The sequence below is a fragment of the Pituophis catenifer genome, unplaced genomic scaffold (genome assembly GCF_029215685.1).
Source record: "Pituophis catenifer annectens isolate HBS135680 unplaced genomic scaffold, rPitCat1.0.hap2 SCAF_8, whole genome shotgun sequence".
Classification (NCBI taxonomy): Eukaryota; Metazoa; Chordata; class Lepidosauria; order Squamata; family Colubridae; genus Pituophis; species Pituophis catenifer.
In genome coordinates, this window is record NW_027256888.1 from 24,090,355 (window position 1) to 24,113,129 (window position 22,775).

At 39.7% G+C, this 22,775-nt stretch overlaps 1 protein-coding gene across 1 annotated transcript in view; it reads left to right on the plus strand.

Annotated features, from left to right (window-relative positions):
* PROM1 (prominin 1) overlaps positions 1–22,775 on the plus strand; it is a 207,408-nt gene that overhangs the window by 52,562 nt on the left and 132,071 nt on the right. The gene's annotated exons all lie outside the window — the stretch shown is intronic.

Consider the following 22,775-nt stretch of genomic DNA (forward strand, 5'->3'; position numbering starts at 1 on the left):
CATTCTCCAACAGTATAAATCTTATTGGGGCTTTTTGACCTTCTCATTTGCCTATCCTTCCCATGGAAGGTTGCCCTATCTTTTCTCAAGTTGTCTTCAGCAATTAATTTACCAGACAGAACTTCCAGGGACATATTTTCAGGACTAATATTGTCCAATCGGGACACAAAATTATCCCAATTAGGATCTAGGGAGTTAATTATGATACTAATCAAAATTTGTTCATCTACATGCTGTCCCCTTAAGGTTAATTCCTCCCGCATTTTATTAAGTTCACAAAGGTGTTCATTCATGTCAATACCTGGTTTCAATTTCGCAGAATGAAATTCCCTGGAAATTCTGCTTGTTGCATTTGAATTCTTGCAACAAAACAGTTTAAACAATTTTTGCCAAACCTCACATATAGTTAAACCATGTGGAATACTGGGATACAAAGCAAGGTCAATGGCTGATAGCAAAACACAAAATGCTTTGTGATGCAAAAGATCAGTTTCCATAGTCCAGGGTTTAGGGGGAGGATCAAGCAATAACGATAACACATTTTCCCTCATTAGAATAACCTGCACATTTTTAGACCATTCCTCTAAATTCTTTCCACTAATGTGTAAGGTTTTAAAACCAGATGGCAAAATATTTGCATTTGAAAGTGTAGGATTAGCAAAATGATGCCTCCCATGATGCCGCAAATTTTTAAACTGACAATAGGGCATGGTGATCACAGCAGTTGGCCTAAAAACTGCCTTTTGGTCACTCGGTGGTGGCCCCCCTTCAATGGAGGGGGTCAAATTCTCAGGCTGTATGTACTCAGGAGTCATCCGTGCCTGTGGTGCAGAATGCAAAGACCTCCTCGGCTGCCCCCCTGCAGAAAATCTTGAGCGTTTCTCCTGGAACATCAACTTCAGTTGGCATAGTCCCAGTAGCTCCAAAAACTGGGGGGACCATAGGAGTGCCCGTCCCATTTGCAACAGATGAAAGACGGGTCGTAGACATCGAGGGAGTATTAATACGAGTTGCAGTTTCACGTTGGGCAAGGAATAACTGAAAATCAGTTCCAAAAAGCGCAGTTAATGTCTCAATTGCACTCGTAACTTCGGATTCAGGAGGTGAATTCCTTACATTCAAGGCTGTGCCCGCCATCACCATATTGGTCATCTGGGTAGTAACCCGCTCAGGCAATGTTGGTGGCATTTTAGATGCAACCGGAACTGACAATGCTGCAGTTGAGGGAGGGGTAAAACTTTCAGCCGGCTGATCTAAAACAGTTTGGGCAGTAAATGGCGCCATAACATTTGGCGGGAAAATTAAAACAGGCAGTCCTTTGTTTCCTGCCTTAGGTTTACAGCCAGCGAGGGGGGTTAGGGGAGAAGTTTGAAAATCTCTTACTGGCCTGGTGTTTCCAGTCCTTTCTTGAGCTGCTGCTGACGTAATTGTGGCTTGCATTAAAACGCTGAAATCAGCAGCTGGATTCTGAGATGTCATGGGAAGACCGAGGGTTCGAAGTATTATGGACCTCACTTCATCTTCTCCCACCGGTCTTACACTCATTGCCATAGGGGATACCCGTCCACCTACTGCTCCTCCAAGCGGGGGAAAAGGTTGACTCAGCCTTCCATCCTTTCTAAGGTAGGTAAATCGAGGACCCAGTTTTTGGGAGCAATAAGCTGACTTTGTATAAATATACAAAAGTATGAAGGCTATTACTTAACGCATTGTAAGCCGCTCTTACGTCTCCGGAGAAGGGCGGCATATACAGTCAGGTCCAGAAATATTGGGACATCGACACAATTCTAACATCTTTGGCTCTATACACAATGGAGTTGGAATGAAACAAACACAATGTGCGTTAACTGCAGACTGTCAGCTTTAATTTGAGGGTATGTAGATCCAACTCAGGTGAACGGTGTAGGACTCACAGCAGTTTGTATATGTGCCTCCCACTTGTTAAGGGACCAAAAGTAATGGGACAATTGGCTTTTCAGCTGTTCCATGGCCAGGTGTGTGATATTCCCTCATTACCCCAATTACAATGTGCAGATAAAAGGCCCAGAGTTCATTTCAAGTGTGCTATTTGCATTTGGAATCTGTTGCTGTCAACTCTCAAGATGAGATCCAAAGAGCTGTCACTATCAGTGAAGCAAGCCATCATTAGGCTGAAGAAACAAAACAAACCCATCAGAGAGATAGCAAGAACATTAGGCGTGGCCAAAACAACTGTTTGAAACATTCTCAAAAAGAAGGAATGCACCGGTGAGCTCAGCAACACCAAAAGACCCAGGAGACCACAGAAAACAAGTGTGGTGGATGACCAAAGAATTCTTTCCCTGGTGAAGAAAACACCCTTCACAACAGTTGGCCAGATCAAGAACACTCTCCAGGAGGTAGGTGTATGTGTGTCAAAGTCAACAATCAAGAGAAGACTTCACCAGAGTGAATACAGAGGGTTCACCACAAGATGTAAACCATTGGTGAGCCTCAAAAACAGGAAGGCCAGATTAGAGTTTGCCAAACAACATCTAACAAAGCCTTCACAGTTCTGGAACAAGATCCTATGGACAGATGAGACCAAGATCAACTTGTACCAGAGTGATGGGAAGAGAAGAGTATGGAGAAGGAAAGGAACTGCTCATGATCCTAAGCATACCACCTTATCAGTGAAGCATGGTGGTGGTAGTGTCATGGCGTGGGCATGTATGGCTGCCAATGGAACTGGTTCTCTTGTATTTATTGATGATGTGACTGCTGACAAAAGCAGCAGGATGAATTCTGAAGTGTTTTGGGCAATATTATCTGCTCACATTCAGCCAAATGCTGCAGAACTCATTGGACGGCACTTCACAGTGTAGATGGACAATGACCCAAAGCATACTGCAAAAGCAACCAAAGAGTTTTTGAAGGGACAAAAGTGGAATGTTATGCAATTGCCAAGTCAATCACCTGACCTGAATCCCATTGAGCATGCATTTCACTTGCTGAAGACAAAACTGAAGGGAAAATGCCCCAAGAACAAGCAGGAACTGAAGACAGTTGCAGTAGAGGCCTGGCAGAGCATCACCAGGGATGAAACCCAGCGTCTGGTGATGTCTATGCGTTCCAGACTTCAGGCTGTGATTGACTGCAAAGGATTTGCAACCAAGTATTAAGAAGGGAAAGTTTGATTTATGATTATTATTCTGTCCCATTACTTTTGGTCCCTTAACAAGTGGGAGGCACATATACAAACTGCTGTAAGTCCTACACTGTTCACCTGAGTTGGATGTACATATCCTTAAATTAAAGATGACAGTCTGCAGTTAAAGCATGTTGTGTTTGTTTCATTCCAACTCCATTGTGGTGGTGTATAGAGCCAAAGATGTTAGAATTGTGTCGATGTCCCAATATTTCTGGACCTGACTGTAAATCAAATCAAAATATAAATCAAAATCAAAATTAAAAAAATCACCTTCTGCAATGTGCATCTCGAGAGCTGGGGCGTCTGTTTCAAAACTCACAGCCTCTTCGCTCTCCTGCCCGACCGTTGCTTGAAGTCCTCCAGCTGAAGTCATCCTGGCTTGTTTTTCCATCAATCGGCCTTGGAGTTGCTTACTCTTGGTAAAGGCCCAGGTCTCGACTTTATCCTGTCGCGTTGGTTTAATGGTGGGCATGCTAGTGCATTGTGCTATGAATCAGGTCCATTGAACCATCCTCTCGCTACCAATTGTGAAGGAAGGGTTCTGGGTTCGAATGGACCGTGGCCCGATACGCACACAAACGCACTAATATACTTGGCTGCTGCTGCACACTGCTGGCTCATATTTAAGTGATTGTCCACTAGGACTGCAAGATCCCTCTCATAGCTACTGCTATTGAGCCAGGTTTCACCTAATCTGTACCTTACATTTGATTTCTCTTGCCCAAGTGTAAAACCTTACTTTTCCCTACATTGAATTTCATTTTGTTAGATAGAGCCCAATGTTCAAGTCTGTTGTGATCCTAACTCTATCTTCTGGGGTAAATCATTTATGAAGATATTGAAGAGGATTGGGTATAAAACGGAATTGAGTACCAGTTAGAGATCCATCTGGTGACGATGCTATCTATCTCACTTTTTTTTTTTTGCTTACCAAGAAGTAGTTTGTGGTCTGCTTTGTCAAATGCCTCACTGAGGCATACTATGTCCACTGCATTTTCTTGGTCTACTAATTTAGTCACTTTGTCAAAGAACGAAATATGACTTCAGTGTCAGGCTGATTGGTCTGTATAAGATAAATAATTCTCATTATTGTCCCTGGAAACATGATGATATTCATAGATCTCCTTAAGAGTCCAAAGTACTGAAGACTGTACTTTCTGGCTTTTGCCTTTGTGTTGACCTTAACAACATTTAGTGGAAGAGATGAAGATATATACAGATATTAGTACAGTTCCCAATCTCCTCCCCAATCTGATTTGTGTGAAAGATGCACAACAGTAGAAGTAGGTAGACATGTCTCTAGTATGTTAGAGAGGACGCTTCTTTGCAAATCTTCTATGGAAAGACATGGTTGATTTAGCTGTGACTTTTGCAAGATAAAAGATATTCATATATCCCAGGAATTTTAATCTGTAGAATCCTTGAAAATTGAGCACAATTATCACCAATCAGTCTAAACAGATGGATATTTAAATAATGGGCCTCTTATGGTACAAATTGCTGAATGGACTGCCAAGAATTGTCCATGTTAAAATCATCAAACCATTAAGAAATGATGTTGTTGTTTAGATTTGTATCTTGACTTTTGCTCCAAAGCTTAAGGCAGCTCACATAAGGATTTCTTTTTATTTTATCCCAGAAAACAGCAACCTACTGAGGTAGGCTGGACCAATAGAGACTTGTCCAGGGAGCTTCTGTGGCTGACCTGCATCAACTTGGTTCTCTAGGAAAGCAAGACTTTCGACTCCATATGTAGCAAAAAGAATACTTTTACTAAAAGCCAAGTGGTTACAGTAAATCAAAGCCAGAACTGTGGTTTTGTGCGTGACAGCTTCCCAATTAAATTTCCCTTTTTCATTTCACCCCCGTTATCTTCTGATTGTCCAGTTACATTTGAAGAAGTTGTTTTGTAACTGTACCTGCAAAGATGGGCTAGATCGTTGCATTTCCCAAGCCTGTGACCTTGTGACGGTGAACATAGGGACAACATAGCTTAGTTTTGGTTTCCCCTTTTCCCCAGCTCTCTCCCCGCATAGTTCATGGCAGGCTGGCATCTAGCAAAGTAAGGATAGAGCGAAGGATGGCAGTTCTGACAGGATAGAGGAAAACTGAGATCTCTCTCACACTAATCTTAATCTTTTCAGTACTCAAATGTTGCTCTGGAAACAATTTAGAAGACTGAATTTGTTCCTTTGTATTTGAATCAAAAGACTAAAGAATTAGTGGTTGGGATAGGCTCTCCTCAATTTAGATATGATTGTTGTGTAAATCTTTAATTTTTGCAAGCTGCTGAAAGCAACTATACTAAAATCATAGAATCATAGGGCTACAAGGGACCTTGGAGGTCTTCTAGTCTAATCCCTGACAAGAACTTTCTGTATCCTGGACAAAGGACTGTCCAATCTTTTTTTGAAGACCAGTCCTGATGGAGCTCCCACAACGCCAGGACATAAGCTGTTCCATTGATAAATTGTTCTTACTGTCAGGAAATTTCTCTGTAGTTTCACATTGGATTTCTCTTGACTGAGCTTCCATCCATTGCTTCTTGTTCTGTTCTTGCATGTTTTGGGGAATACATCGACCCCCTCTGCCCTGTGATAGCCCCTAAAGTACAAATAAAGGAGAATGTTTGTAGCTCAGGGTTGAAATGGTCCTTGGTGTCTCTGAGCTTGCTTGTTTTCTTGCAGACCTTTCATTATCTAAACTAGGTCACATCATCAGTGCTAGTAAAGAGTGCAGTTTGCTGTCAATTTATATTCTATTGGCTTTCCTGTTGGTGTTGGTGGTGGTTGGGGGTGGTCTTAGAGATTCTTTGGTTGGGCTGTTAGCTGTTGACTTCATTGGCAGTTTCTTGCCTGGGGTATTGTTTACTTGATTGCTGATCTGATGTTATCCTTGGAGTTAATCTATGCTGATCTGGGTGCTGATTGCTGGTGGAGATTTGTTTGGGTGTTTTTGTTCTTTTTTGGGCTGGATGCTAGTTCATTTTGCATAGTCCAGGGGTCTCAAACTTTTTAAACAGGGGACCAATTCATGGTCCCTCAGACTGTTGGGGGGGGGCGGACTATAGTTTGAAAAAACATGAACAAATTCCTATGCACACTGCACATATCTTATTTGTAGTGGAAAAAACATGAAATAATAATACAATATTTAAAATGAACAATTTTAACTAACATAAACTTATTAGTATTTCAATGGGAAGTGTGGGCCTGCTTGTAAGGATTGCTTCTCCTCCCAACTTAAGAAAGTAAAAACTCTTGAAATGTAATATTTCAAAAGGACCCTTTTATTACGCAGAAGTGACAGCAAGGAAATCAAAGCAAGGTCTGAATACCCTTAGGCAAGACAAGTAGGATTAAAGCAGTAGAGACCCCTCCCTTAAGCCAGAATGCAGATTTTAGCCAATATACCAGTGTGAAGATGTTTTCTTTACCAGCTGCCCTGAGAACCGGATAAGTATGTATTCACATCGTTTCTCCTTTATCCTTTAAAGTGAAACAGCCCACATGGCTGTCATAAACATTCCTCAACGTTAAGGGGATCTCAGGACTCTTTGGCACCAGGATATAGGTTGTAAAATATTTGTTGACAAAGGCAATGCTAGTAAATCGAATCCAAGTCTCCCCCTTCTCCCAATTGAATGGCAGTATCACTTTTAGGCATCTGACACTGCTTTTGGCTGATGAGATAGTCAATGTCCGATTCAATAAAGGAATAAGGGGGGGGGGGGCTGGAGAGGAGGGAGAAGGGAGGATTGCAACAACAATAATAACACCAATCAATCCTTCAAACAGCTGTCAGCAACCTCTCCCGAGGAGATTCCCCCAGCTGCCTTTACGCCCAGTGGTGGGCTGCAAATTTTTTAACAACCGGTTCTCTGCCCTAATGATCGGCTGGTTGGACGTGGCTGGTTGGGCATGGCCAACTCGATGTCACTTACGTCGAGGAGTGCTTTGCCTCACCCACCCTCTCATGACTGTGGGGATGCTGCAATGGTCATAAGTGTGAAAAATGATCTCATCCAATTCTGTCATTTCCAAATAAAAACTGTATAACTTTGCATCTTTTTCATATCTCGATCGTATTTGCAATTGTGTGTACCACTTCATATCAATCCCTTGTTCTTCTAATTCTTGTTTCGTTTTCAATTCCCCCTTTTCTGATAAAATATCTTTATATCTAATAATATTTCCCATGTTAATAATATTTGGATGTACTAATGCTTCCATTGTTGAAAGCCATATTGGTATTTTCAAATAATGTTTTTCTCTAACTTTCTCTCATACTGATAATAAAGCATTTCTTACATAATGTCTTTGAAAATAACTATGTATCTTATTCTTCCCATACCATAAAAAAGCATGCCAACCCAGTTGCAGATCATGACCCTTCAATGTCAATAACCTTGTGTTTTTTAATTCAAACCATTCTTTCATCCATGATAATGTTGCTGCCTGATAATATAATTCCCAATTTGGTAGTCTAAACCCTCCTCTGAGTCTTGCATCTTGTAATATTTTTATGTTAATTCTCACTTTTTTCCCTTGCCATATAAATTTCATTATTATTTTATTAAGATTTTCAAAATACTTTTTTCCTATTTTTATCGATATCATTTGAAATAAAAACAATCTTGGTAATATATTAATCTTAATTGTTGCTATTCTTCTCATTATTGATAATTGTAGATTCTTCTATCTCTCCAAATCTGTCTCAATCTGTTTTTTCAATTTATAGTAATTATCCTCCTTAATCATAATACACCTTGCTGTTAACTGAATTCCTAAGTATCTTAATTTTTTAGTAATCTGAATATCCAATTTCTCCATTAACTCCTTTTTCTGTTTCTCTGTGATATTTTTCACCAATATTTTTGTTTTTTCTTTATTGATTTTCAACCCTGCCACTTCTCCATACTCTTCTATTTGTTCTATTAATTTTGGCCCAACTGCTTGTGGCTCTTCTAAAATAAAGACTAAATCATCTGTAAATTCCTGTAGTTTATATTCTTTTTTAATTCTAATACCTTTTATCTCTTCATTTTGTCTTATATTTCTATTTAATACCTCTAATGTTAACACAAATAATAATGGCGATAGAGGACAACCCTGTCTTGTGCCTTTCATAATATTAACTTTCTCTGTCATATCTCTGTCATATCAAAATCTGTGATATTTACCATCACTTTTGCTGGTTGTTTATAATAAATTGTTTTAATCATATTGATAAATCTTCCCCCAAAATCCATAGTCTGTAGTTGTTTTATCATAAATTGCCAATTCACATTGTCAAACGCCTTCTGCGCATCAAGAAACATCAACGCCATTTGTTTTTCTGGATGTGCTTCATAATATTCCAAAGTATTCAGAATTATTCTCATATTGTCTCTAATCTGTTTCTTAGGTAGGAAACCATTTTGGCCCATGTGTATAAATTCATTTAACAATCTCTTTAATATATCAGCCATTATTGATGCAAATATCTTATAATCCGCATTTAACAGGGAAATCGGTCAACAGTTCTTTATTTGTTGCAGGTCTGTATCTTCTTTTGGTATAAGAGTAATATATGCCTCCATCCACGAGTTTGGTATCTTTTCTTCTATCAGGAGTTCATTAAATACTTCCAGCATTGTGTTGCTTATTACATCTTGTAATGTTTTATATTGCTTTGCTGGCAATCTGTCTGGGCCTGGCGCTTTGTCATTCTTTTGTTTTTTAATCCCCTCTGTTAGTTCAATCATTGTTATTCTTTCCTCTAATGCCTTTTTATAATCTTCTGGTATTTTGGGTAATTCAGATTTTTCTAGGTATTGTTTTATCCTTTCTTCTGATATTGTCTCTTGTTTATAGAGTTTCTCGTAATAATTCTGTACTGTTTTCTTCTTTTCTTCATTTCGATAGCATACAGTTCCTTCCTCATCCGTTAGTTGATTGATTAACTTTTTTTCTCTCTCCTTTTTCATTTAGTATGCCAACCATCTTCCTGGCTTGTTTGAATTTTCAAAAAAAATTTCCTTAGAATTTTTTATTTTGAGCGCCAAATCCTCTTTTGTAATTAGATTCAATTCATGTTTTTTAAGGTCCATTTGATTTTTAATCCTCTTATTTTGTGTATCTTTCTGTAGTTCCATTTCTAATTTCTTATACTCCTCTTCCAATTTTTGTTGAGTTTGTCTTTTCTTTTTATTCCTTTTCCCCAAGTAAGTCATTGCCAGTCCTTGAATGTATGCTTTTGCTGTATCCCACACATTTTGTAATGAGATATCTTCCTTTTTATTTTCTCTGAAAAAGAAAGTCAATTCTTTCTCCATAAATTGTTGAAACTCTTTTTCATTTAATATTGTTTGATTTAATGTCCATCTTGATCTCTTTTTTGGTCCCTTCCATATAATTGTGATCAGATTATGATCTGCCCATGTGTTTGCTTCAATGTTTATATCTTGTATATTAACTAATAAATCGGTTGATATCCACATCATATCTATTCTAGAACATGACATATGCCTATTTGAATAAAAAGTGTACGCTTTTCTTTCGGATATCTTCTTCTCCAAACATCTTGGATATTTAATTCCTCTATCATTGTAAAAAAGACTTTTGGAAGAGTTTTTCTGGGCTTCTTATTTATCTTTGTGGTTTTATAGTCCAATTCAATTTCTGTTATTGCATTAAAATTGTCCATCATGCAAATATTTTAATACCTGGCTTCAATTATTTTTCTGTGTAATTTTCCATAAAAATCTTCTTGATTGTCATTTGGGGCATATATCGCCATTAAGAGTATTTGTTTATAGTTCATTGCTACTTCACCATAAGAATCCTCCCTTCTTCATCAGCAAATATTTGTTTAGGTGCTAGTGTCTTTTTAATGTATAGAACTACACCTCTTTTACTTTGATGTGCCAGTGCAGTAAATACTTCTCCCAATTTTTGGTATTCCAAAAGTTTTATGTTGTTTTCTAATATGAACTTCTTGTAAACATATTATGTCCATTTTTAATTTTTCCAATTTATGTAGAGTTCTTTTCCTTTTTATTGCTGAATTTAATCCATTTATGTTTATCAATAATTGCTTTTATTTCTTCCTCCATAGTTTACTTATGAATACTCTTTGCTGATCTTGTCATTCTTGTCTCTCTTTGTTCTTTAACATCTTTTAGCCTTGTCCCTTCTCTTATTGCTCTTCCTTGTTCCTTTGCCATCTCTCTTATTTGATCTTCAAATAAGATCAAAGCCAGCATCCACAGTGAAACAACACTTTCTCCAGGGGCTCCCAAAGGATCGTCACTATCACAGCCATCTGGGGGTCTTTTTTGACTGAAGCTGTCCTATAGGGACGGTGAACGAGAGATGCACAGATTGGCAAGCACAGGGAAGTTGAAAATTCCCTGGCTGGTCGGAAGAAGCCTTTCAACCAGACGGCTGAGAAAGCAACCATTGAGAGCTGCTACAAAGCTGGGGTGGCCACAGCAGAAGTGTGGAGGTAAAGGGAAGTGTGGATCATCTGGGTGAGATGCCTGCTTTTCTTAAAAATACAAGTTTCTTTTCATAACCTCCTGGAAATAGCTAAAAGAGGAGAAAATGGCAAAAAGAGAGGAGGAGGGAGTGGGCATGTGTCAGCTTCTTTACTCCCGACAATACAATGGTGAGGAAAGCAGGCGAGCCCAAACGAAAGAAGATAAAATTAAAAGAATTAGCAGAATTGATTTGGACAAAAGGAGAATAAGAGCAGAAAGCCAGATTGAGTATTTTAAAACTTTTTAATCTTAACAAATGAAATTGAACTAAATTTAAGTAATGGAATGAATTGTTTTTAAAAGGAAAAACTTTGTCTACTTATCCTGGGTGAAAATAAACTGCAGTGCCACCTAGAGGCACCACTGAAAGGATAATGAACTGAATAATAAAGTTAAATGAATAAGACAAGATAAGAATGACCTTGATAATGCTTGCTGAACTGATTAGAAATTGTTTGCTCTAACAGACTGAGGTATACTGAGAGCCTTGTTTTTAAATTGAAGCTGGAACAGTATATCTTTTGAAGTTTGCAAAAGAAGAAGTAACAGGAAAGATTATTGACAACTCCCATGCAGTTTAGCTTTTGGGATTTTTTTTCTTTTTCCTTTACTTGTGGCTAACAGAGTGGAGATTCTACTTGTTAATTTTTAGTTCCTTTTTCTTTCTTCAGTTGCTTTTTGTGTGTGTGTGTTGGATCCAATTGGTTGGATTGTGTTTTTCTTTTTTTCCCTTCTTTTTATTTTTGTCTGTGCTTCTTTTTTATACACAGACATTCCTCTTTTTTCTTTTTTCTTTTTCCTGGCTTGTTGGCTTTTTCGTCTAATTAATTCCTCACCAGAGGAAATTTGGATTAAGGTTAGAAAAACCTGAAAATTAAGATTGTGAATGTTGGATTTGGATTGTAATTCTCTATTTTTGTATTGTTTGGTTTTTTTGTTATCTCTCTTTGTCTCCTTTTTATTTTTCTTTTTTCTTTTTGGTTGGTTGGTTTATTTTTGTACTTTTACTTTTTTTAAAAAAAAATTCACCCAACAGGGTGGATTAAATATTTGGATTATAAATTCTATTTGGATTATAACCTGGTGGATTATAATATTAAGGCACTACAAGATGAAGAAAACAACAACACATCTGCCTTCAACAGCCTCGGCAATAACTTCTAGCCCTGCAGCTCAGAGAACATTGGACACTATGACTATGCAACTGGAATTAAAAAATATGATACAGGCATTTCATGAGGACTTCAAAGAAAGAATAGGCAAATTAGATGAGAGAATGGAAAAAGTAGAAGGGGAATTATCAAGGGGATAATTGAATATTGAATAAATATATTGAATATATTGAAGACTTACAATAACTAATAAAAACCAGGAAAAGACTATTATTTCTTTAGAAATGGATCATGCAGATTATTATCTAAGATTTCAAAACATAGAAGAGAAAGGGGAAAATTTAGCTGAAATAATGGCAGAGTTGTTGGCGGAAGATATTGAATGAGATTGATGAGATTTTTAGAATACATACTAGATATGCAATGAGAAACAAACTACCTAGGGAGGTGCATGTAAGATTCACCAAGAAAGCAATAAAAACTGAGATATTACAGACAGCAAGAAACAATGCAATAAAATATAAAGGCAGAGAGATAGTGGTGTTGAAACAAATACCTAGAAGAGTAAGAGATCTGAGAAAAGAGTACCAGTTCTTGACAAAATGTTTAATTAAAAAAGGAGTGAGCTTTAGGTGGTTAATACTGGAAGGAATATTGGTGAATTGGCAGGAGCAAAGACACAGATTAGACTCGCTAGAGAAGGCAGAACTATTTTATGATTGTTCTGCCCCAGCTATGGACCCCAAAGAACGCAGCACACACAAAGTCTGTACAAACCTTAGTTTACTAAATTAGTCTTTTTCAAACAAAGGCTGTTAATTAACTTTCTTAACAGCCTACAATAATCCAAAGAATAAATAATCGTAATCTTACTATGGTTAGCAGAAAGCCCAGAAGCAATTTGCAGGAAACTGATGAGAACTAAGATCCAGACACAAAGGAGAGTGAACGAAGTTGTTCCCTGCAAATTGCTTCAGTCGTCGTCCTTCCTTAAATAAGCTAAGGGAGTGGCCAATTAGCCCCAAGCCTTACTCTCGAGGAGACCTCCTCCTGAGGAGCCACTCCTGCCTTTTGGCGGCTCTGCGCGCCCGTGCATCAAGAAGAGGCTCCTCCTCTTCTTCCTCTTCACTTATAGGAGCTTCTGGAGGTTCTGAAGGCCCTGGCTGAATCCCCACCTCTGACACCACATCTTCTCCAGCCTCCTCATTGTCTGACTTGAGTGCCAGCTGCACAGGATGCTGGCGCAGCACCACAACAGCCTCCTCGCTGTTGCAATCAGCTGACAGGCCAAAACACTGATCAATATTTGGGACTACAAGAAGAGGAGAGATTGAGAGAGGAAAGAGAAATTAGATACCAGGAAGAAACAGTGAAAGAAAAAGAAGATCAAATAAGAGAGACGTCTTGAAAACTTCTCAGGGTCCTCGCCCGGCATGGAGGAAGGGGGGAAGTGAGGAAACATTGTGGAGAAGTGGGGTGGAGGGACACTTCACGGTCTTCATCAAGAAAGAGAGTCTCAGGCAGGGGGCTGTTGGCAGGCAGGCACAGGTAGGGCAGGGCAAGAAGACGTGAGGCGATCGCTTTAATTGTCCCCACTGATTCTGAGCCGGTGTGTTAATTTCTTCCCTTCGCTCAGCATGCCCTCTGGCTGGCTGAGCACATGGAGGGGGTGAAGAGCGGAGGGGGGGTGGACGAGCCTCTGAGTGAGAAGTGGGTGGGTGTGGGTGCTTGCATGCATGCGGGGAGCGGGGAATAAATCTGTGTGGAGTCGAGAGAAAGTTACCCAGGCAGAGGGAGGGAAGGTGAGTACGCGTGTGTGGCTGCGCGAAAGGGAAAAATAACTTCCTTCTTACTTCGCCGCCGCTGCAGCTTGATCACAAGGGAGGAGAAAAGCGTGTGAGCCAGGGAGAAAAGGGGGAGGGAGGGAAGGCCGGGCTATCTTAACTCATGGACCTGATGGCACAGGGGCCCTATACTAATCTCTGTATGTTAACCCTTCAACGCACCTTGTATCATATGAGTACAGCAACATATTTATTACATTTTACTGCATTTTTAAATTAATGCTAACATGCAAATAAGGGATGCAGTAGCTCAGTGGCTAAGACGCTGAGCTTGTCAATCGAAAAGTTGGCAGTTCAGCGGTTTGAATCTCTAGTGCTGTGTAACCGGGTGAGCTCCCATTACTATCCCAGCTTCTGCCAACCTAGCAGTTCAAAAGTGTCACGAGTGTTTTCAGAATTGCTGTAGCTACTTAATCAGCTACAAACAATATGGATTCAATCAAACCATCTCCTGTTTGCAATTAACTGCAAGCCTTCCCCACCCTAGTTAATTGCAGGTTAACTCCCCATATAAGCACGGACCTTTCTGCTTGCTACTTGGGCCTAGACGCTGTTTAGGCCTAGATGCAGAGCCAGTGCTGAAGCACCTGGATGCAGAGCCCAGAGCAGAGCTGCAGAAGGGAGAAGAACTCAGATAAGGAGTCCTGACGGCTGCAGCAGAGATAGCAGCAAAAAAGGAGCCGAAGAGCTGTGTAAAGATACTCCCACGGAGCCAGCTGCAACTGTGACTTTTAGCTGTGAAGCCTATGCTGCTGCCCTTCTACCACCTCGATGATGTATCGACACCGAAGCTGCTTAATGTCATGTTAGTTTTTTCTTATGGACTGTTTCGGTATTGTGGAGAGGAATTTAGGGAGATGGCCTGGCTTCATTTAACCAAGATAAGACTTTGTTATTAATATGCCTTTTTAAAGATATAGTGTTTTTTAAACATTTTGAAGTAAAGTATATTTTTATACAAGACTCCTCTGCTAGTTTTATTTCAGTCTAGTGTGTTTGCTCGTGAGCTGGTTCACGGTTCGGGGACAACCCTCAACCCCATCCTGACAAAAAGCAAATAGAAAAATAGGGACCACCTTCGGGAATGACTAGCGCATATGTGCAAGGGGAACATTTACCTTTACCTTTTTAATATGTAAATATATGTTTAATTTTATCAACCATTTACATTTTTATTGCTGTGAGTAGTTGTTGTAGAGGCCCCAGTACACTGCTTTGCCTGGGGCTCATAATGCTGTTAAGACGGCCCTGGGGGAAGGAGGAGGAGAAGGGGGAAAAGTTCCTGGGTGCCTTCTCCATATCCTGCACTCCATTTCCGAGCTGTCTGCAGAGCTCTAGGAACAGGATCCCCTGTCCCTTCCTCACTTCCCCCCTCTTTTCTCACCGGCCAAGGGGCATCTTTGCCCTGCGAGCTGCCTCTTTAACGAGACGTTGCTGTGGGATGGAAAGGAGCAGGCTGGAATGGGGAGGGGGTGAGTGGGGTGTTATGGCAGGGGGTGACAGAGGGGGCGAGCCCCAGAAGAGGTATCTCTTTTCCCTCCTCACCTTGTTGCCTCTGCGGCTGTCCGGAAGCCAGGCAGAGGCTCCTCTTTCAGTCAGTTTTTAAAGTGACAGTTGTGTCCTCTGGCAAGAGAGGTCATAAAAAAAGTCACTGAGGCAGAAGCCCTCATCCAGGAGACTGATTACGTCTGCGCTTGACCCCAGGAAACGTGTCAGTCCCATCCAGGTCACTGATGGCCAATCGGTAGATCTGGCTCAGCTGGGAGGGATTTTTTTTCATTAAGGGGAGAGACAGCCCTCCTTCACCCTTTTTCGGGGGGGGGGAGATGTCCCATTGCCTCCTCATTCTGCTCCAGTGGTGTCTAGAAAGTGCAGCGCTCTGCCTCACTCCAGCTACGTTGATTTAAGGCAGGATGGATTTGATTTAAATCAAACTGATTTAAATCACGATTTAAATCACGATTTAAATCACTAGTCAGTAAGGCTTGATTTAAATCACAGTTTTCTACATAAAGACTAATTCTTGCTGGTATAACTTTAATATGCAAGTAGATGAAGATTTTTAAAATAACAACTTTTCATATTAGTTTTTTTTATCCCCAGTTTAATAGGTTAATTATTCATATTTGGACAACTTTTCTGTTGTACTTAGGAAGGAGAAAAATAATCATTACCTTAATAATAACAATTTAAATAGATTTATTCAACTGAAACAATAACATTACAGCATATGTTATTTGCTTAAACAAACATCCATGTTTGTTAACTAATTTGGCTAAACAATATATATATATATTAAGAAACTTAGACTGTCAGCCCAGCCTACACATGAAAAACTTAAATACTGTCCTCTGTAGCTCACTCGTCATCTTCATCTTCTTCTTTGTTCATAATCTGGAAAAGAAAAACAAGCTTTCCTGCTTTATCGAGTCCCAAACGATTTCTCAATTTAGAATGAATGAGTCCAAAAAAAGAGAATATTCTTTCAATGCCTGCAGAAGAAGCTACTGCTGTTAAAAGTGAAATCATTACTTGAACAGTCTCTAAATCCAAGTGCTTAAGTGACTTCCACCAGTTCACTGGTGTGACTTTCTTTAAAATATCTTCAGCAAACATATATTTCTTGAATGGTTCCCCTTTAGCTTTGAAGTTTATTATAGTTGGCATTACAGATTGATGATTGCTGGATACCCATGTCATAGCTAACTCCTCTTCCTCAGCACTTAAGTTTTGACCCTGATACTGGATATTGACAATATTTGCCAAAAAATGAGCTGGAAACAGTATTTGTCCCATTCGTTTTTTTAATGCTTGTAATTTAATTCTGTCCATGTGTAGTTCTGTTTTTAAGTGTTCACTTAGTTCATCAGCTGGCTGGGTGTCATCAGCTGGCTGATGACACCCAACTGTTCATCTCCACCCCAGGCCACCCCAACGATGCCCTTGAAGTGATGTCCCGGTGCCTGGAGGCTGTGCGGATCTGGATAGGGAGACACAGGCTCAAGCTCAACCCTTCCAAGACTGAGTGGCTGTGGTTCCCGGCATCCCGATATAGTCAGTTGACTCCATCACTGACTATTAGGGGCGAGTCTTTGGCCCCCTCGGAGAGGGCTCAAAATCTGGGAGTCCTGCTGGATACGCAGCTGTCCTTGGAGGAACATCTGACGGCTGTTGCCAGGGGGACTTTTGGTCAGGTTCGCCTGATCTGCCAGTTGCGGCCCTTTCTTGATTGGGATTCCCTGTGCACAGTCACTCATGCCCTTGTCACCTCTCTCCTGGACTCCTGCAATGCTCTCTACATGGGGCTCCCCTTGAAGAGCACCCGGAGGCTCCAACTGGTCCAGAATGCGGCCGCGCGGGTAGTCATGGGAGCCTCATGGCGCTCCCATACAACACCTCTCCTGCCTGAGCTGCACTGGCTCCCAGTGGTTTTCCGGGTGCGCTTCAAGGTGTTGGTTATCACCTTTAAAGCGCTCCATGGCATAGGACCTAGTTATCTTCGAGACCGCCTGCTGCTGCCGACGGCCTCCCATCGACCTGTGCGGTCCCACAGAGAGGGCCTCCTCGGGGTGCCATCAGCCAAACAATGTAGGCTGGTGACCCCCAGGGGGAGGGCCTTCTCTGTGGGGGCACCTACCCTCTGGAATCAGCTGCCCCCAGAGATAAGGAGAATCCAAGACCTTGGTGCCTTCCGCCGTGCCCTTAAAACCTTCTTTTTCCAGCAAGCCGGGCTGGCCTAACACTTTTAAAAATGTTTTTAATTGTTTGTTATTGTTTTTAATAATGGGGCCAAATTTATATATATCTTTTTAATTGTATTTTAATGTTTGTAGTTTTATGTTTTTACTTGGCTGTTCACTGCCCTGAGTCCTCGGGGAGAAGGGCGGTATACAAATTTAAAAATAAATAAATAAATAAAATAAAATAAACGGCATCGGCAATAAAACAGCTATTTTTCTGTATTTTGTTTAAAGCTTCAGAGATGGGTTTCAGGATGCTCAGCATATGTTCAACATTTCTCTTAAGCCCAATGTTGAGGATTTTGGCCGTGACAGTGCCATCTATTTTATCTCAATTTTCTTCACAAACTGTCATCAGAATAAGCCAGTTCTTGATATACTGCTCAAAACAGTCCATCACAGAGTTCCATCTAACATCTTGTGGGAACGTTAGCTTGGTTCCACCCATCCTTTTCAGAGCTGCTGCAGCAAAATGATTGTTACAGAAGTATTTAGCAATTTCAACAACATTAGTCTTTATTTCTGGAACACTTAAGTCTTTGGCTAAGAGGTGCAGCAAATGAGCACTGCAACCATATGTTATTAGCTTTGTATTCCCTTCCTGCTCTTCTAAATTTCTTCTCATCTTGGATACATTTGCAGCATTGTCTGTGACCAAACTGCATACTAGACATTTGAATTTTTGTTCACATGTTATTATAGCTTTTACTTTATAGCCACTTCTTATAAGTATTCTGCTGTGTGTGCATTTCCTGACGGCAGTCTTTAGAAATATGATTCAATAAAAATGTTTACCAACCTGAAGATCCTGCCTGTTCAAATGTGTTTCTTTGGTCATCTTCATCACAGCACTTCTCATGATGTTGCCTCATTCAGGCCACCAGGCCGTGCATTTCTTTGTTGCAGTGTTTGCAGTTTGCACGCATGCCTGCCTTACCGATAGGTAAAGGAACTTCATTAAAATATTGCCAAACTGGGTCTCTTTTACGGCCTGCTGCCATTATAGGTTTTTTCCTCCAAGGAAAGAATGTGATAAACCTCATTCACACAAAAAGATCCAAAGACTTGTCTGTCTGTGGCTGTGCAGTATTGTGCTCAGAAAGTTTCACTTTCATTTTGTACTGCTTGTCTGCTTGACCTTCCTCCTCACACTTAGTTTCACTTTTTTCTTGTGCAGATCTATTCCACTCCAAACAATCAGAAAAATATTGTTTCTATTCTATTCACTGAACTTCTTGAAACTTAGTACTGAAGGGGTTGATTCTGTATTCATAGGTTTGTAGAACAATAGGATTAAGGTCTTTTTCTCAACTCTGTTCATGTTATAACATTTTTGCTGTGAAGAAGAGGCATGTGATCTCTGCTGAGTCAAATTCAGTTTTGAGAAGCAAAAGTAAACCAAGCATCTGTGATAATATCTTGTAGGCAGAGAAACTTCCCAATAATCTTACAAAAACCTCTGGAAGAGTATGCCATTGTGAATGGATTAATGGAATTTATTTACCAAAAAAATTAAACATATACAGCCTTATTCTACATAATTAAAAAACTAATCTTCATTTCATGATGGAATAACCTTTGGATGGTAATATATTTTCCTCAAAAAGCATTTTATTTAAAAAAATCCGATTTAAATAAAAAAAATCCGATTTAAATAAAAAAAATCCGATTTAAATAAAAAAACTCTGATTTTTTGATTTTTTTAAAAAAAATCATTATTTTTATCCACCCTGATTTAAGGCGAGTTTTACACACACTGTGCTTCAGTTTAGTTTTGAACGAGCAGCCTCAGTTAAGCGAGAAGACAAGGAGGCTCTGAATAACGCGCGGGCCAGATAAATTGCTTCGCTGGGCCGTAGTTTGAGAACCTCTGGCACAGTCTTCACTGCAGGGGTGAAATGCTACCAGTTTGGGGCAGTTTGCCTGAACTGGTAGTGAAAATGCTACTGGTTCGCCCGAACTGGTAGTAAAAAAATGCTTTAAAAAATAAAATAAAAAGTTGATCGTCTGAACTTTTCTTTTACTTTTTTTTAGCATTTTTTTACTACTGGTTTGGGCCAATAGGTAGTAAAAAAAATGCTTTAAAAAGTTTTTTTAAAAGGTTCTGACAATCAGCTATGACAATCAGTGTGCCGCGCAATCGTTGCAACTTTTTTTTACTTTTTAAAGCATTCTTTTTTTATTTTTTTATTTTTTTTATTTTTTTAGACATGCAACATAAAATACATCTTTTTAGAGCAAGGATTTGATCCGGTATAAAATAGGTACAATTACTCACATTCCCTCAACCAATTTTGTTCCAAATTTTATCCATTTACATCTTAAAAAAAAAGAAAGAAGAAAAATCTTATTCTAAACATTTATCATTCTACTATATCACCCAAAATTCTAAACAATTATTTCCAAATAGACACCATTCCAAATCTTTGTCATTTTAACCAATATTTCATATATATTCCTCATTCCTAAGACCCATTACATCAAATCTATATTCTACTTCTCTTAAATGGCAGCTAGTATCCATGATCTTGACAAAGAATATTTTCCTCCTCTCTCCTACTTTTTAAAGCATTTTTTTATTACCTATTGCCCGAACCGGTATTTTTGTGTGAAGTGTGATAGTTTGTTTTTGAGCTCTCTGTGATTCTGTGAGGTTTCTGCTTGTGGCAGGGGCCATTTTGTGTGAAGTCCAGCTGCTTTTGCATTGTGTGTGAATGAGTTGTGTAGCTTTTGTGTTATTTTTGTATAAAGTGTTATAGTTGGTTTTCCTGGTCACATGACCACCAAGCCACGCCTAACCAGTCACATGACCACCAAGCCATGCCCATAGAATCGGTAGGGAAATTTTTTGAATTTCACCACTGTGTTAATGTCTATGTGTCTATTGATAGCTGATTTGTCAAGAGTGGCAGGCTTCTAGAAATTCCCTGGCAGTTTTGGACTTGGCTTGGTCTAGAATGGTCACATTTTCCCAATTGAAACTATGGTTATATCTATTTATATCTTGTGAAATTCAAGAATTTTCATCATATCTTCTGACTGCTAATTGATGTTAATGGATGTGTTCTGTCAGTCTTCTGCCTGTTTGTCCTATATAGCGGAACAGCAAAAAAAGGAACATATTCCAACAAAATGGATATCCACACAACTTTATCAAAAAGTCCCTGACCACTCAATCCAATACAGCACAATCAACACAAACACATGGAATCAGCATAGCACACAAGGCAACTAAAGTCCTTCAAAACATCCTAAGCAGACCAAAAGAACCAACGATCCCAGAAGAAAAAAACAGGAGTCATTACAACATACAACAACCACTATGTAGGACAAACAGGCAGAAGACTGTCAGAATGCATCCACAAACATCAATTAGCAGTCAGAGGCAAGCTCAGAGAGCACCAAGGACCCGTCAATCCCTCAAGTACCAGGAGACAGCTACCAATCCTTTTTCTTATTACTTCTCGTGATCTTGATGCTGTCCCTCTCTTATACATCAAATAATTAAAATGCAGTCCTGAAAATCAGAATCAGAAATAATGCTGTTTTTCTAGCTATATCAAGTGCTGGAATACTATTCAGAAGCATTTCATATAAATGTCCCCAGTGTCACATATCAGGGTATAATTATCCCATCATCTTGTTTTACATAGTTGTATGACAGGGAAACAAAACATTATGCTGCAATTATGACTTACACCTTCTCTTCCAGTAAGTCATATTTAAAGTTACCAGGCTTCTGAACATGGAGACCCCATGTATCTGGTGTGACAAATCTAAGTCATCTAGGCTAAAGAGGAAATCTGGGAAAAGATGAGAATCCTTCCTAAGCAAGTCATTTTAGTTCCCAATGAGCTGCCTAGTTGATAAGGAATCATACAGTCAGAACTTCTCAAACTCCAAGAATCCTACCCAGTCATATTTCAAAGCCCAGAGTCTTTTGAAGTAGGTGGTCATAATAAATTTAATAAAATGGGGAAATTAAATTAAAAAAACTCAGGCAACCAAACTATACTGGATCCCAGTGAAGATGTCCCTCTCATCCTTCCCCTGAGTGTTATTGCCTCTTGAGAAAAGGGCAAAATTCAGTGGTGACAAAGTGGCTGAGGGGGCCTCTTGATGGATCTTCTCCATTCTTCCTCATCCTGAGCAGTTTTAAAGACATTCTCCAATCCAGGCAGCTCCATCTGCATCTTTGAAGATCTTGAATCCTGGGTGTTTCCTTATTAAGATGATTCCATTCCATTCTGTTCTTTTTATGTTTACCATTTGCATTCTGCTTTTATGTCCCTAAAATATCTATTTGCTAGGAACATCATAGGTATTATCTACCAATTTTCATTTTAAATCACAACTGTTTATATGTAAAACTTGTGAAGTCTTTTCCTCCAGGAATACATGAAAGCAGATTGTGGATGCTGAATTAATAATACGAAACAACTCAGATGTATTAAATATTGTTAATTTTTGTTGACTAAGTCTACGAACAGTAGCTTTCAGAATCTCCTTAAATTCTCACTTCCCTTATTAAGCTCAACAGATTAGTTGGACCCTGCCCAAAGACATGAATTTAAAACAGTGGTGAAATCTAAAATTTGTTACTACCGGTTCTGTGGGCGTGTTTCTTGGGGGGAGGTAATGTGGCTGGGTGGGTGTGGCCAACTTTTTTTTTTTACTTTTAAAACCATTTTTTCTACAACCTCTTCGGCTGAAGAGGTTGTAAAAAATTGCTTTTAAAAGCCTCTGATGATCCCAGCTGAGTTGCCTGATCAACAGAGGCTTTTTTCTTTTTTTCTTTTAAAAGCCTCTGACATCCCAGCTGAGTTGCCTGATCAGTAGAGGCTTTCTTTCAGGGGTGAAATGCTCCCGGTTTGGACCAGATCGCCAGATCCGGTAGCGATGGCGGCGGGTGGTTCGGAGAACTGGTAGCAAAAATCCCTGCCCCCCCAACCATGCCCAGCTGAGCCGCGCGATCTGATGATCGCGTGGCTCAGCTGGGATCTCAGAGGCTTTCCAAAGCATTTTTTTCTGCAACCTCTTCCGGGGTTAAAAAAATGCTTTGAAAAGGCTCTGATGATCAGGCAACTCAGCTGGGATCATCAGATAGACTTTTAAAGCATTTTTTTCTGCAACCTCTTCAGCAGAAGAGGTGGTTAAAAAAATGCTTTGAAAAGGTTCTGACGATCCCAGCTTTGTTCCTGATCGGCAGAGGCTTTTCAAAGCATTTTTTTGCATTTGCAGAAAAAAATGCTTTGAAAGGTTAAAATAAAAAAAAAAAGTTGGCCACGCCTACCCAGTCACATTACCCCCACCACCAAGCCACGCCCACAGAACCGGTAGTAACAAATTTTACATTTCACCCCTGCTTTTTTTCTTTTAAAAGCCTCT